The following is a 15,812-nucleotide window of genomic DNA, read 5'->3' as shown; positions in this document are numbered from 1 at the left end:
TTATTATTTTTTTTTTTTTTTTTTTTTTTTTTTTTTTTGTAAATAATAATTGTTTTATTTCAAAGGATTATTCAATTATTATATCTGTTTCTTTAATGTTTATTAGTCAATAAACTACATAGTAACCACATCTTGTGTTTCCTTTATTTCGATGAAAATAACTTTTGAAATACAAATTTTGTAAAATATACCATATCAGCACTTTTGACAATATTGTTCAATATTTTTGGCATTTCAGTACTTTTTATATCAATTTATTTTTGGATTAAGTTCTTCCTTTACATTTGGTTCTTGCACTTCTGATAAGGGATTACTCTGTGGTACACGTGTACAGCATTCTGGAGATTCGTAATAGTAATCAGTATCTGGGGAGTGGTGACAAAATAAAAGCAAGAAAGAGAAGCTTACAACACTGTTAGATCAAACTATCTGCTGGATATACTTGTAATAGATATAACATATAAAAAGATTCCACATAAATTATAATGGCAATATCAAAGCAGAATCGGAATGTACACAGGCAAAATTATTTCACATGATTTTCACCTGAATTGAGCAAATAAACTAAGTGAGAGTTCACGTGAAATTCGGGTGAATGGAGCCTTCACGTGAAATTCACACGAAATGTTCACATGAAATTCGTGTTTATTGAATTTCACGTGAAAAATATTTGCCTGTGTAGGAATCTATGATTTGCCAAACCCAAAAGGAAATCCAACGTACTGAAAAGGTCTTGGGTAGAACGTTCTCCGTCTGTTTAAGTGCTCTAAAGTACTCTTTTAGTACTGCTTGAGTCGCGTATTGATGAATAATATACCAACTCTACCATAACTGTAAGAGCTTTTAGCAGTAGCTCAACGCTAATGATGGCTTCAACATGAAGTATTGGATTTCTAGTTCTCATTGCAGTTTCTAATAGGCAAGCTTGATGTGTGGTTTCTTTATTGTAATCGGAAATCTTACGTTGTAACAGCTGGGACAAATTGAGATTTCAATCTATGGATTTAGTACTTGTTGTTCATGCTGGAATCTTTTGAAGGTACGATGTCTATTTCATGTAGAGCTATATGCATATTATTAATTTAGGTAGAGCCAGAGAGTAATAATAAGTTACAACTGTTATTTTATTCCTTTGTTCACGTTGTCTTAACTTTTTTTTAAATATTTGAATGGCAAATTTGTAATTGATTAACTGAAATAAATGATATATACTTTGACAATGTGGGTTTAGATTTAAATCTGTACGTTGAAATAACTTTTTTCTAGGCTTCATTGATTGATTGTTGGTTTCTTTTTCTTTTTTGTTTTTTTTTTTTTTTCTTTTTGCTTTTTATTTAAAAGCAGTGTAACGGACAAACTTCAATATGTTTTTTAGCATGATAAAATTCATGTTGAATACATGAAGGAGTCTAACTCAAACTTTTTTCCATATATCGAAAGAGCAATGAGACATTCCTGTTACCTGTTATTTATGCTGCAAATAAATGCATTTGACCAGGAGATAAATGAAAGAGAAAAACTAAAATCCGTATCATCTTTCATTGGTATATTGTTTATATGCTTTATATAAATGGCTTTTGGCATATGAATTTTATATAAGAAAACACCAGAGACATAAAAGATCACCCTTTTAAATTGTTTAACACTACTTTAAACATTAATGCTATGTTCTGGCCCAGTAACTGAAATATATGTAAGTTAATACTTTGGCAAAACATCGGCTAGACGGGAGATGAATGATTAAGGAACCGAGTAGTCATTTGTTATGTTTTAGATGGAGCGAACAATGAAATTATAGAAAACTGATACAAGAAAGTTTTCATATATTTATCAGATCAACTTTGGTACATTTGAATAATAGTCCTTAGTACTGTAATCAATGAGATGTTTGTAAGAATATAGTTTGCTGATTTTTTTTTATTTATTTTTTTATAAATCCTGAAGGTCTACAAATCATCAGCCTTAATATAAAGTTCAGTCATGTTAACATAGGCTGACCTTCAGTTGACATTTACATGTTTTGAATTAAAAACCATTAAAAAGCCGGATTTTATTTTTAAGAGAGTTACGATTTTTCATAGCGAATAACAGAAAACCTACGTAAATAAATTAAATATTGAACACCAATTTTTAATGTCATGAATAAAATCGGTTTCCAATCATTCGACTTAAGTACTGTGGTTATCCAGCCTAATTCAAATGACATTTATGAGTACGTTATCGTATAACACGGGTGTTTTGTTTTTTTTAAATTGACCTATGATAATTAAGTACAGCAGTTTTCTTTGAAGTTAATTTCTAAAGCGAAAATGTGGATCGTGTATGGAGTAAAGCATAATTGAAAGTTCTAATGAGAATATAATTGAGCAATTGTATACTTATTTTAGATAAACCTAAGAAATTCAGACAAAGATTTGTTCCATCGTCACATATAACACCATGTAGATTCGAACGTTATACCAGAGCTTGCCGAAACTTAGCAGACTTTTTGTATCGCGCTAGACTTCTAACAAATAGGATTCTGGAACAGGGTTATGTTGCTACAAGATTGAAGTCATCTCTACAGACGTTTTATGGTCGCCATCATGAACTCGTGAATCGTTACGGCGTATCCATCGGCGCCATTAATTCAACGTGTCATAGTTTTCCTTTCATCTTTAGTCTACCCCGGACTTGTCTTTTTATGAGCAACTCGGTGGGTGTTCCTAGAAAAGCAGAGGACGCTTAACAGTTGTTTTAACCCAAACGGCATTTTTCAAGCAGTTGTTTTTGTACATTTATTAACTTTAAAAGTAAAGCTCATTTTTTTTCCAAAAATCGTCTGTATAGATTGGTTCAACCATATTCACTGCAGCGATGAACTGTATCGTATATCGTAAAATGTAGCCAGTAGTTGATTCCACATAAAAATGTCGTACGACGTCTATATGCCTTTTTTGTTGATTTCTTCACTTACGACTACGTTTGCGCTTGGCGAAATATGTCGCAAAACATTCAGGTTTTACTAAAACGTTTATGGAGCTTTTGAGACACATAAATTGACGAATATAAAAATTAAGGAAATATGTTGGAAGGATGTGGAAAATGCATTAATTATTTCGCATCTTACATTGAAAACATTGATACGAATGTATTATCAGATTTCGCCTGTTGAGATAGTAAATAACGTTAGTAATTTTGAATTTTTAAATTGTCATTTTTTTTATAGAGACAAACGAGTTATAATAAAATACAATTTTCTATAATTTCAAATAACAACGAAATTTTAGTTAGATTTATCAAACATTTGTGTGTAACGTTCGTAAAATCAAAAAGTAAAAGAACTTGTTTTGAGGACGCAACATTCACATGTGAGGTTATCAGTATTTACATAATGGGATGGTTGAATTCGCAGAAGATTAGAGCTTTCTTTTTTTCTTATTCAAATCCAACAACTAACGGTTAAGTATTTGTTTGCCTATATTCATAGTTCTTAAAAATTGCATTTTGAATTATCACTCATTGTAACTTTGGGTATTGTTATCTCGGATTTCATATCAGAGAAGGAACTACTCTTTTTGTTTAAACATTGGCATAAGATATTGAGTATTTCAACGTTTAAATATCATTTTACCTTCCCATGTACTGGCAATTTATCCTTAATAATATCCTCCACATAAGCAACTCCTGTATAATTGTTGGGCGAATACAGAAATTAAAGAACAGAAGGGCGCACTCACTCTAGAGGAACGCTGATACACTTCAGTGATTTTCTTTCATTCCCCCCTCCCGAAAATCAGCAGGGCGTGCGCCAAGCGCGTCCTGTCTTGGTCTGCTTCTTGTGTACTGTTAAACAGTAAAATATTTGTGAGGAGAGCTATAGTATTATTAAAGAATAATATTATACATTTGTAAAACAAGCTAATGGCATTCTGAATACAATTGGATTACAAGGATTTTAAGAAATAAGAATCTCGAATAGCTATAGTACTTTAATTTCCAACGACAATTATAATCTAGGATTTCATTAAATTCACAAGACCTTGTGAATGCCTTTTAAAATGAGAAATTTTGTTGAAAATACAAATTTTATTGATATAACTAGAATAGGTTGGTGTATATGTCAAAGAGACAAAAACCCCACCGGGATGAAAATGTAAGATTATTTTAAGGATATTCGTAGAATAGACTATAGATTAGTTGTTACAATAACAGAGTACAAAATCAAAGTTTTAAATTGGGTGTCCCAAATTTATCAACTGCATAAATAATTTTTTTTTTAAATTCATGACGCTATATTTAATGTTTTTGTTTAACTGTGCTTTATTTAGTGAGTCATATAACAATATGCTATTATCACCTTTATGATATTTTTTTTGTCAGAAATGTTAACATTAGAAAAAAAAACTCCGGAACAACGAAATGTTACAAAAATTATTTGCTGTGTTATTATGATAACATTTTACGGTTCATACATTGTATTTATCTGTAAATGTAATCATAATACCAGCAAATTAATTTCACAGATTTTTTTTAAATTTTAACATGATTAGTAGCTATGGTTGATGAATGGTTTGTTTTTCTCATCAGAACCTCAGAACCTTTTATTTGTCACTGAACCCGAAAAAGATAAAAAGGTAGCCCTCCGGCGTTTTACATTGCTAATTTTGAGATATCTAATTTAATTATCACAATATGTGTTGTCTGATAATCACCTTAAGAACTTCCTGAACATTTAAAAGGGAGATCGACCTAGAGTAAGGGACGTAACTATTGAAATCAGTGATATGTTTGTATCATATTCAACTTCACTAAAGCCGTTCAAGCTTTCCTTTGAAACAGAATGAAATCAGTCCAAGTTACTTTGATGTTTACTTGAGATTGATGTAAATTGGTGAATACAAACGTTACAATGATTTGTAAGAGTTGTGTCCCTTACCCTAGGTCTACCACCTTAAGCTTATGAATTTTATAAATGAATCACAGAAAGTACATTTAACCATTGTTTTACCACGGGCTGGTCATTTATGTTGCATTATATTATCCCGAGCGACAAGTAAGGGTTTACTCATTGACATAAATGGCTTAAACGCCATGATACCCGTGTTTACACGTTAAAAGTATTCTTGGGAAGTAATTTATACAAACACAAACCACGCCAATTTTAATGCGTGCTTCTCATATGGATATCGTAAATTAACCACTGATGTGGTCTCAAACATGATACGGTCGTCATATTTAAAAATAAATAGATATTAATAGCAAGTATAAATCTCCTTTTTATTACTATAAGAAAATCCGTCAGGTGGTTTTCATTTAAACAAGAGAAGGCCGATTATGTATATGATAGGGTACTAATCCTGTATCGTGTTTGATATGCTGCCACGGAGAGGGTTTAAACATCGCTCGGTCGGAAATGACATACGTATTTTGGGAGAATGACGTACACTGCACATGTACATGAATGTTTAAGTTTATAGTGCTTGTACATGTTTCATTTAAATTTTTGATTTTGAATAGTTGTCATTGAAGAATTTAAATTATTGGTTAAATTGGGAGTTGTTCAATGAAGAAAAAAAAAATCTTTGCGATCCAACATAATTGATAAATTACGTGCATAATATCACTACCTGCGTAAATGTAAGACAAACTTATAATTGGGAAAGGTTCCAACAAAATCCAAACATTTTTAATATAATCAATTAAGTAAATAGTATAATTTACGATCACTGCATTCAGAAACGAACTCTAGATCTTACAGTTCAACAGAGTCGGCTCTTCTGACAGTTCTAGCGGTAGGACAGTTCGTGTACAGCCAGCTCTTCTGACAGTTCTGAGCTGGCTCTCGTAGAGCTGGGCAGAATTAGAGCCGGCTCTTCTAGAACTGTCAGAATATCTGGCTCTAGAACTGTTTTATGACAATTATAAAACTGTCCTAGAGCTGGTTATTCCGACAGTTTGATTGATAGTTTAGAACTGATCTCATCTGTATGAACAAATGTGTTTACACGTTCAAAACAAGTCAACGTCAGCATTTCGTCGAAGATTGTGAAAATGAATAGACTTCCTAATAAATCAATATCAACAAAACGGAAACTGTGGCATGAAATAAAAGATTGTTGGTATTTAAGCCTAAGCCGATGAAAGCTAGAGTTGTGTAGGATTAAAGCAGTCAAGATATTAATGTGTTTATCTGATGACAGATCTATTGTATTTTAGATGTCGTTTAAAGAAAACGTGATGTTTTCAAATATTTTTTTCCCAAAGTGGTGTTATCTTCCCTTGATTTGTTTGTTTGTTTGTTTGTTGGGGTTCAACGTCCGAACAGCAATATTTCAGCTATATTCAGACAATGAATGAACATGAAATGGATGATAAAATGAACATGAAATGATGATGAAATGAAAAAAGAGATGGGACACAAGGATAATGGGGTCGACAAATTTTGATTGCCACTGGAAATAGGGAGAGGTGGGTAGGGTCGGGCAATTTAGCCTCCTGTGGCGGAGCCTTATGGTTCCTACTCCGGGAGAATATCACACTAGGGTTTTTAACGTGCGAGGAACGTGGCATCTTTCCCAACACAGTGTGCCACTATGGTTTTCGGGCAGGTTTTCCGTATTGTAGTCTGACAACCCCAGCATGTAACACACCAGGGGTACCCCATTCCACCACCTGGGGCACACAACCCAGTTGCTCTGTGGGCAGAGCGCCCTAGCCCCCGGCTAAGGTTCTGAGCACTATTAAGTCGCCTTTTACGACAAGCGTAGCGCTGCTGCAGGCCTATTCGCTTGACACCCGGACCTGCACGGGGCTCCTTTGATTTGACAAAAGCTGAAAACGATAAAACTTGCATACAGTATCGAACTATTTCAGTCTTTTATCGGAGTAGAAAAGGATTGGTAATACTAAACTGTGCTGAAACGTATTTTGGCAGATATACTTCCGTCTTGAAAAAGAAAATTTCTTAATTATTGGAAATAACTAAAATAAACTACTGAGTAAAATCCGTTCACAAAAAAAGCATGCTTATCCTATTCCCTAAACGTAGGGGACGGCATATTTGTTTTTGTTCTGACGTCTATAATTCTTCTCTCTGGTATAACTTTTTGTCCGCTGAACTCCTTTGAGATGGTGGAATAGACTGTAACAAAACTTAGCACAAAAATGGGGCACCATCTGTTGATTTGCCAAAATATCTTGAAATTTCAAATATGGCTGCCATTTACAGACGAACAAAATTCATAGATAACAGGGAAAATCTTGTAGATAAAATATGTATTTTTTAATTTTTTTATAATTTCAGCTTTTTTATTGAAATAGTGATCAAAATATATTTCCGAAATCCTCTATTTTTTTCAAAAATAAGAAATTTCTTTAAAATAAAAGTACATGTATATCGGAATATGATAATATGATAATAAACAAATGCACCCGCTGTGATATCCTGTTATAATTTCTGTTTGAAAAAAAAACAAATCAAATCTTTAAAAAAGCCATGCTAGATAACTATTTTTGGGACAGAGCGCGAAGCAGCTAAAGTGCTATGTTTTTTAACATAAAAAATTAACAAAATTCATATGATATTAACATTTTTTGATACTGGCACTGGTGTATAAAGAGTGTGCCCATTCCCCGGTTATTTATTTTAAAGTTATATATATTGCTTTGCGATAGATGGCAATGGTCTTTTTTTTTTTTTTTTTTTTCTTTTTTTTTTCAAATAAATTCTGATTAAGGGCAAATAATTTTGCTAATTTCATCATTTATACACGATAGTTAAGACAGTGATAAAATTGCACTGCATTTTCTCTCATATAAAGAATGATAACCAAACTGATCAACGCTATAGGTAATAGTCAATAGTCCGAATAATAATTGGCAATTTGAAGCAGAAACTGAAAAGTTGGAAACAACCCCAGTCCTGACTTGGTACTATCAAGCTCCACTCAGCGGCAAACGTTCGTTTCCTCTCTTACTAACCGTTGCAGACAGACCTTTCGAAATTCTTGGGTGTAATTCAAATCACACGTCTTTAGACAATCGGATAACGTCGCGTAAAATCATTCAATTTTTCCCGACTTTGCAAGATTCTTGCATTTTCTCATAGGGCTGGCTGTAGCGTCTACAGTTAATTTCAAATGTCAGTCGCTGTTCGGAGCTTGCTTTTTTATGTACATAGTTGTTCACGTATTGATTCATTTATAATTTATTATTTATTTATCTTTCTTTGTTCTTTGTTTCACCAATATGCGATATATACGCATAATGTATTCTTTCGATAACAATCTGAGCCAGACCCGAATAGTAGCCATGAAAGTAAAGAAAAACCGGTCGTCCTTCAGATTCTTAATGAACTGACAAACAATTTAAATACATTGGCCAAAATAACTAGTTATGTTCCAATAAATCACAAAACAAAATTCAAAACACATTTTAACTGTTTAAACTCATCTCGTACTCTCGTGCTATTTTAGGACACTAACATAATTTACAGTGATGAAAACAACAATTGTGATTGTATAACAGGAAAGGACTCTTACGACATTGCCATAGATCTTGAAACCAGATTTTGATCAGGCAATTACTATTCAATTGATTGAGGAAGAAGAAGCGGTTCGTTATTATATGCCGATTTACTGGAATTATGCATGTTGTTCCTTTATTGCATATCTATTGAATGCTTCCTGAGATTCCTACAACGAATATTTAACATATTCTTTTTGGCAGATTTGCTTATTCCTGATCAAAACACTGCTAACATCATTACGGTATAACATCATTACGGTAGAACACTTCATCAAGCAAACTAAACGCTTTAAGGTTTAACGGTGAATTTTTACTCTTTCAAAAACAGTCCTTTGCCGTTTCTCGTTTTTGTTTTCAAATAAATTCTGAATTAAGGGCAAACAATTCAATTGATTTCGAATTTCAAGTGATTTTTAGTATAAAATACTGAACATTAAGTATAGATCTTCTCTGAATGATGTGTATATATTTAATTTTATATGTGTATATTTTGTTGGTGTATGTTCGATGTATGTATGCTATATTTGTTATGTTCATCATGGAGAAGACAACGTAGGTTTATATTTCTTTTGTCTAATCCATTTGCTAATATTGCAATACAATATGTTTAAACTAAAGAATTTCTTGATATATATGGTGTAATACTGATTTTAGTAAACTGGTCTCGATTTCACAAAAAGTCGTAAGTGTAAAGTTGATCGTAAGTAATGACGTCATAAAGTAATTTTGAGTTATGGCAAAATGATTTGTTTAAGATTCAAAGACATGTCAAACCGGTTGGTTTTTGAAATGCATGTTTCAGTTTTGTTCTCCATTTTGCCTGATTTTTACAATTTACATGTTATTTTCTTGGAAGATTTATTGTATAACAGTAAACTGTTTATTTACCAGTATTGTTTTATTGATATATTTTACTGATCAGTTTTCTACTTCTAACCAATAACCAAACCTTTCAGAGTTCCATCTCCTATCCAGAAATATTAGAAAGTGGCTATTATCACGCACCTTATTTATAATAAGTCACACGAAAAAGATATTGCATGACGATATTACCATCATTTGGCGTCCGTCGTCGTCGTCGTTAACAATTCTTCAACATCTCGAAAACGAAAACTATTCAGTGGAGTTTGATGAAATTTAGCATGATTCCCACTTAAGGTATCCCGCACAAAATGACTGTTTGTATTTTTGATCCGTTGAAAACATGACAGCCTTTACTAAAATAGAGCATAGGCGTCCGGCAGCAATTTTCTCATATATCTCCAAAACCGTTAGGTTTAACCAAATTCTAACATATGGTTAAAGTGTTCAGTATGTTGAAATCTATCTGTGGTCAAATCTGGGTAAAAAATCTATAGACCTATGTGAGTTATTGCCCTTTTTGAACGTTTTTTGCTGTTTTTGATGTTATTACTTTCAAAAATCTTCTTCTCAGAAACAACTGTACAGAATTCAATGAAAATTGTTATGATTGTTTCTTGAGGTATCCCGCACAAAATGATCGTTTGGATGTGTGATCTGTCAAAAAAAACAAATGGGTCAAAATGCAGTTTTTACAAATAACTAAAACCGTTGAATTTAGGAAAAGCAAAGATGAAAGCAAATCGAAAGATAAACATGATACTCTGAGTTGACTGGCAGTTGATATTACAGATTTGTTTCAAAAACATGTTGCAATAAGGACATGTTAACCATCAAGGACCGAAGTCATCGTTTTGAAAAGTTATACGGCCGAAATCATAACCAGGCTGACTGGTTTGCTCATCCTCCCGGGATCCGGATGAGAGGGGGACTGACTGGTATGCTCACCATCCCGGGATCCGGATTTTTTTTTTTTTTTTTTTTTTTTTTTTTTTGAAGGGGACGCTATTCGTCTGTGTTTGAATATAAATTGTTTTGTCCGCGTTAGTTTATATGTACTCGGACGTATTTTGTCATATGATTTTCAGTCTTTGATATCCCGCCTTTTATCAATGGCAATTCGGTATTTTCGATTTACTTTCCTACTATCTGATATTAATAGGTGTCCTATGACAAAGCTGTAAGCAAAAAAAAACAAATATCATAAAAACAATTTTATAGAAAGTAATATAATAAATTTGCCTTAACAATAGAGAGTTGCATCAACTGCATACTGATTTCTAGAATGTCGAATAATTTGTCGGTTAATTTCTATTTCTTATTAATGATTCTGTGGTATTTGTCGATACCATCCACTGTAGATGTTGGCGGGTGTTTATTTCTTTCTTGTGTCACAACCGGTCAGTTTGACATATATGTGTTAATAAATTAAGTTCTATTGTTAACAGTACAGCAGGAAGACTTCCTGGCAAACCAGGTGAAAATTTTATATAGCCAATGAAATATTCGAAAATTTACTACATTTCTCAATGTTTTGTATCTACAGATCCTTTGTCGTATGACGATTTTAAAAGTTGCGATATTGTTTTGCTAAAACTGTTAATCAATCTTTGGTGCATGACTCAAAGCATTTTGTTAGATATATTACATGTATAAGGACGTGTAAAATTTTAATGACAATACGCTTGTTTAAGGTAAGGGAAATTTTATTTAAGAGCAGAGTCGAGTACTTATCCTTCAGCTTTATCAAATAACGTTACATAAAAATATATGCGTTGAAAACATGTATATACAGCTTGCAAAATTAGAAGACGCGTCGTAAAGAGAAATGTTTAGAATTCAATGAGAGCGGAAAATGAAAAATTGATTAATTTTACAATACTTCATTCTCTCACGCAGTGTATATGCTCGGTATAATGAATATTGTCGAAGCGACGTTCTAAAAAAATTACCTCTATTTCCAATCTTTACAAATGTCTAAATAAATGAATAACGTAGAGGAGAACCAGATGTATAATAAGAAGGTGCAAATCAGATTTTTTAGAAGAACTCTCTGTATTGGTAACGTAATACTACATTGGACAGTAGAATGTTCAACTGTCCTGTAGTAAGTATGTATATAATGCCACTAGCCCTTAGTTTTTGTTAAGAAAGTATATTGAGTAATCCTACTTCTTTATCAGAATCCTTTTGATATCTACTTCTTTTTTAGTTAAAGACTATTTTAAAATTGGTAAGTTCCCGATTGTATGATTTTGAGGGTTTTTAGTTTCAATACTACTGCTTTTTTTTTAATTTTAAAATGGAATATTTTATAGAACTCTGTTTTAGTTTTTAATCGTCTCTCATAACTCTTTCATGAATGGCATTAATATATGTTTTACTGGAATATAATCTTTATATATTTTATGTACATGTATATATTGATGGTGAGACGTATAAACAATCGATAGAGCTACATGTTCTTACACTTTATACAGTTGTGTAATATCCATATTTCGAAAACTAGCAGTTACGTGCAAGTTCAATTCGGTAAAATTTACTCGAATTTTAGAATAAACTTTTTACCTCAGTCTGTTTCAAATCATGTCCACGTACCAGAATTGTTATTGAATGGTACATCATGATTTTTATTCATCAACAAATACGGATTAAAATATACCCTATTCTATCCGATTTGTTACGTGTATAATGTACAAATTTGAAGCCTGCGCTATTAGCAAGCCCATTATAATAGGTTTTTAACGTAAATGAACCCGAAGCGGTAGTTTGGTCCGGTGTTTTCTTATTAAACAAACGCCTTCGAGCTGGGAAGTCGGGAGGAGGCAATGTGTAATGTATGACTACTACTGAGCAGTAACGAACCCATCGGGGTTGGAATCCACCCTCCTTTTTATTGGGAAATATTGTTAATTTCGTGCAAAATTGAGACAAACATAACAAAAGAATAGCATGGACTCCTCTTCAAAATCTCTGGATCCGCATCTACTGGGCGTTTACCTTGAAACATAGCAAACCTTCTGATTATCTATTTCTGGTTTAAAAACGCAAGGTATCCGTTTTACCCAATTTCCAAGATGTTTGTTTTGTTAGATAATAGGCGTGTAAAAATTGGCTTAGTTTTCTCATTGTTCACACTACAAATGCGTCAACAATACATTCAATCATTGTGAAGTGTGAAAAACGCTAATCTAAACAACTGTTAGTGTCATTATTCACCCCTTGCCAATATTGTTTTGTTTAATTTTACGTTAGCTTTGCGATCGTGGGACCAGAACCACGGCCATGTTTTGCTGGAATTACTTTTTTTTTCAAATTGGACAACTTAGTACTAGTATACGTAAATTATGTGTAACCCTTATCGTATCGATCATATAACAATCGACAAGCATCGCTTGAATCCGCCGCTTTTTGAGTCCTAAAACCAAAAGAAATATTACAATTGGTATTCTTTTTTAAGTATATAGTATATATATCTTTAACCTGTCTAAATCAATCTCTAAAATTATCTAGTTTTAATTTTTATTTTGTTATGACAGGTTCTTTCCTATACTGAGTGCAATGTGCACCAAGAGGTATGTCAACAAATTGTCTTTGCAAGGTTTGGTCTTCAGGGCTCAGGCAATTAATCGACAGAAAAAAAATAAACACATATTGCCTTAACTGTGTATATATCCGTGTACAAGCCAGTTTGGATTGTCATTGATCAAACTACATTCATAGAACTATAAAATATGACATCAAACTTATTGCGTCAATATATACGTTCAGTGACTAAGAGCTAGCCTATTCATAATGTTCGTGTTAGGTGTTTTCTTTAATTTTTTCTCAAATTTTGATTTGATTTAAAAAAAAAGTACGTAGGTAGAACCATAAGCAGCCTGCATTCTTGGGTGACTTTATTTTATTGGTTTAATTAAATACAGTATTTATTTTGTTGCCTATTTTGACAATGTAATCATGTTATAATGAGTCCATATGATAGGATCTGCTAATTGCCAGCATTCACGAAGCGGTCGTACATTCTGCATTTAGAAAATCACTACACGAATATTTCATTCACCTTAAAATGACCTTCATAATTGCAAGGATATTGGTGGAGTAATTATTACCATTGATTTAATGTATTTTTCCTTTCAGACTAGACCTGGTTGGGTGCTTATGCATACGGACGGACTTGTCAGGATGATGGAATAATGTCGAATATTGGAACTTTCAACAAATTACTTCCGTGTATACATTAACTATGCAGAAATGTCGCGTACCACCATTTCCGTTGTAGTAACAGCCTCATAAACTTACGATGCACATTTTCTCCAGTCAATAAACATTTGAAAGAAAAAAAAAGATGACGGATATTGTGAATATATCGGATAGTGTATACAAATCCGTTGATAATTTATCAATCAGTCGTTTAAATCCCTTCCAACCATATAATAACACAGAATGGAATATTTCGGAAGTGAAAATAAAAGCCTTCGTTTACATACCACGTTACGAAATGGAGGCTATGATTATCATCATAATAGTGCTTGGATGTATAATTCTATCCACCATACTAGGAAACGTTTTCGTGATTGCGGCAATTATTCTAGAGAAAAGCTTACAAGGCGTATCCAACTATTTGATATTGTCCCTTGCAGTGACGGATTTGATGGTCGCTGTCTTAGTTATGCCTATTAGCGTTGTGAACCAAGTGAGTGTATTCTGGTATCTCGGCTCCGAACTCTGTGATATGTGGATTTCAATGGATGTTCTCTGTTGCACGGCGTCCATTTTACATTTAGTTGTTATATCTTTTGATCGCTACTGGGCTGTGTCTAATATAGATTATATCCGAAAGCGCAACGCTAGACAAATAATACTGATGATTGTAATAGTTTGGGTTGTCTCAATTCTTATCTCTGTAACACCATTACTGGGCTGGGAAGATTCATCGAATAATCTGGAAGATATAGGGAAGTGTATAATAAGCCAGAATCATGTATACACTATATTTTCAACAGTCGGAGCCTTTTATTGTCCAATGGTGTTGATGCTAGTTTTGAATTGCAAAATTTACAAAGCAGCAAGATCAAGAATCCGAAAAAGACATTTCAGTAGTAATATTTCTCGACAAGTACCTTGCGTAACTATAACAAATATAGATGGTCCAAGTCATCGACATTCCTCCGGTAGCGACGTCAGCCAAGATGGCTTTACTGTTTACAATGCCTCAACTACACATGTCACCGATCTTGAACCGAATGATGTATTCACAGATGATTGCAAAAGCAGTGAAAATACTTTACATAACGCACAACTGAACTTTTTGACAGTACCAACACTCTATTCAATAAACAAACCGCTTGCCAGGAAAAAATCGTGTTCCACTTTTGAACCAGAATACGTTGTCGTTCCGGAAATAAGTAAAACATTGAAACCATCAGGTTCAGTAACCAACATGGCTGCCTCGCAGGCAGACGACAGTGGTGGTACATTACTAAGGTCAAATGAAAACAAAGAGAAGTTAAGAAAGGCTCGACTAGAAATGAAAAGGGAGAGAAAGGCAGCGCGTGTCTTAGGAATTATAACAGGTGCTTTTATAGCCTGTTGGCTCCCATTTTTTATTTTAGCTGTTACATCTCCATTTTGTGGCAAACATTGTAGAATTCCTCCTGAGATATTTAGTGTATTTTTATGGCTTGGTTATTTCAATTCTTTATTGAACCCTATAATTTACACAATTTTTAACCCGTCATTTCGTGACGCTTTCAATAAAATATTTTTAAAGAAGAAACGGCGTCCAAGGTAAAATTTTAAATTTTGTATTTATTTTGTATTGATTTATTTCTTTCTATGAAATTTGTTGCCGAGACATTTAAAGTACTTCCTTGCTTTTAAATAGTTGCTAATCAATTCCCATAAGAGGTAGCATGTCGAACTGAAGCAAGAGTATTGGAGTCAGATGTGTGACAAAAAAAAAAGAAATGTTAACCATTTCAAACATTCCGTTGTTATTATAAATACTTACATGATTAGGGCATTACGCAACCGCGTAACCAGTGACGACACAAGATAGGGGATGGTGTTCAAAAAAGGAAATAACTGTACTTATAACTGTCAAATAATTCATTTGTCAGGGGCTGATTTTTTTCGTTGGCACCAGAGGTCCATTAAATTGTTTGTGATATGATATTACTTTTATACATTAAAGTATTAAAAGATTTTCTATTGTTATCAATAAAGCATGATCCTATACAAATGTTCAAACTTGATCAGTGGTGGTTCCAGGAGAGCCGGGTGGACGGATCCTCCCTTTTATAGGAAAGTTTTGTTGAACGAGTGAACAAAGGCCTGGACTCCCCTATTCTTAATCTCTAAATCCACGGCTGAAAAAATATTTTTTTAAAAGAAAGCAAAAAAAAAACTAAAGATCCGAAACTAATTTATAAATTCCTAAC

At 33.1% G+C, this 15,812-nt stretch overlaps 1 pseudogene across 1 annotated transcript; it reads left to right on the top strand.

The window, feature by feature from the left end:
* Positions 1-684: 684 nt before the first annotated feature.
* LOC148603490 (5-hydroxytryptamine receptor pseudogene) lies at positions 685-15,576 on the top strand (annotated as a pseudogene). Its single transcript, XR_015916803.1, has 2 exons — positions 685-1,039; positions 13,510-15,576. The product of XR_015916803.1 is annotated as a 5-hydroxytryptamine receptor pseudogene (transcript).
* The last annotated feature ends 236 nt before the right edge of the window (positions 15,577-15,812 follow it).

This window comes from Perna viridis, chromosome 11 (genome assembly GCF_037379345.1).
Source record: "Perna viridis isolate PV_CMFRI_1.1 ecotype Kerala chromosome 11, ASM3737934v1, whole genome shotgun sequence".
NCBI lineage: Eukaryota > Metazoa > Mollusca > Bivalvia > Mytilida > Mytilidae > Perna > Perna viridis.
This window is presented reverse-complemented; position numbering and strand designations above follow the sequence as displayed.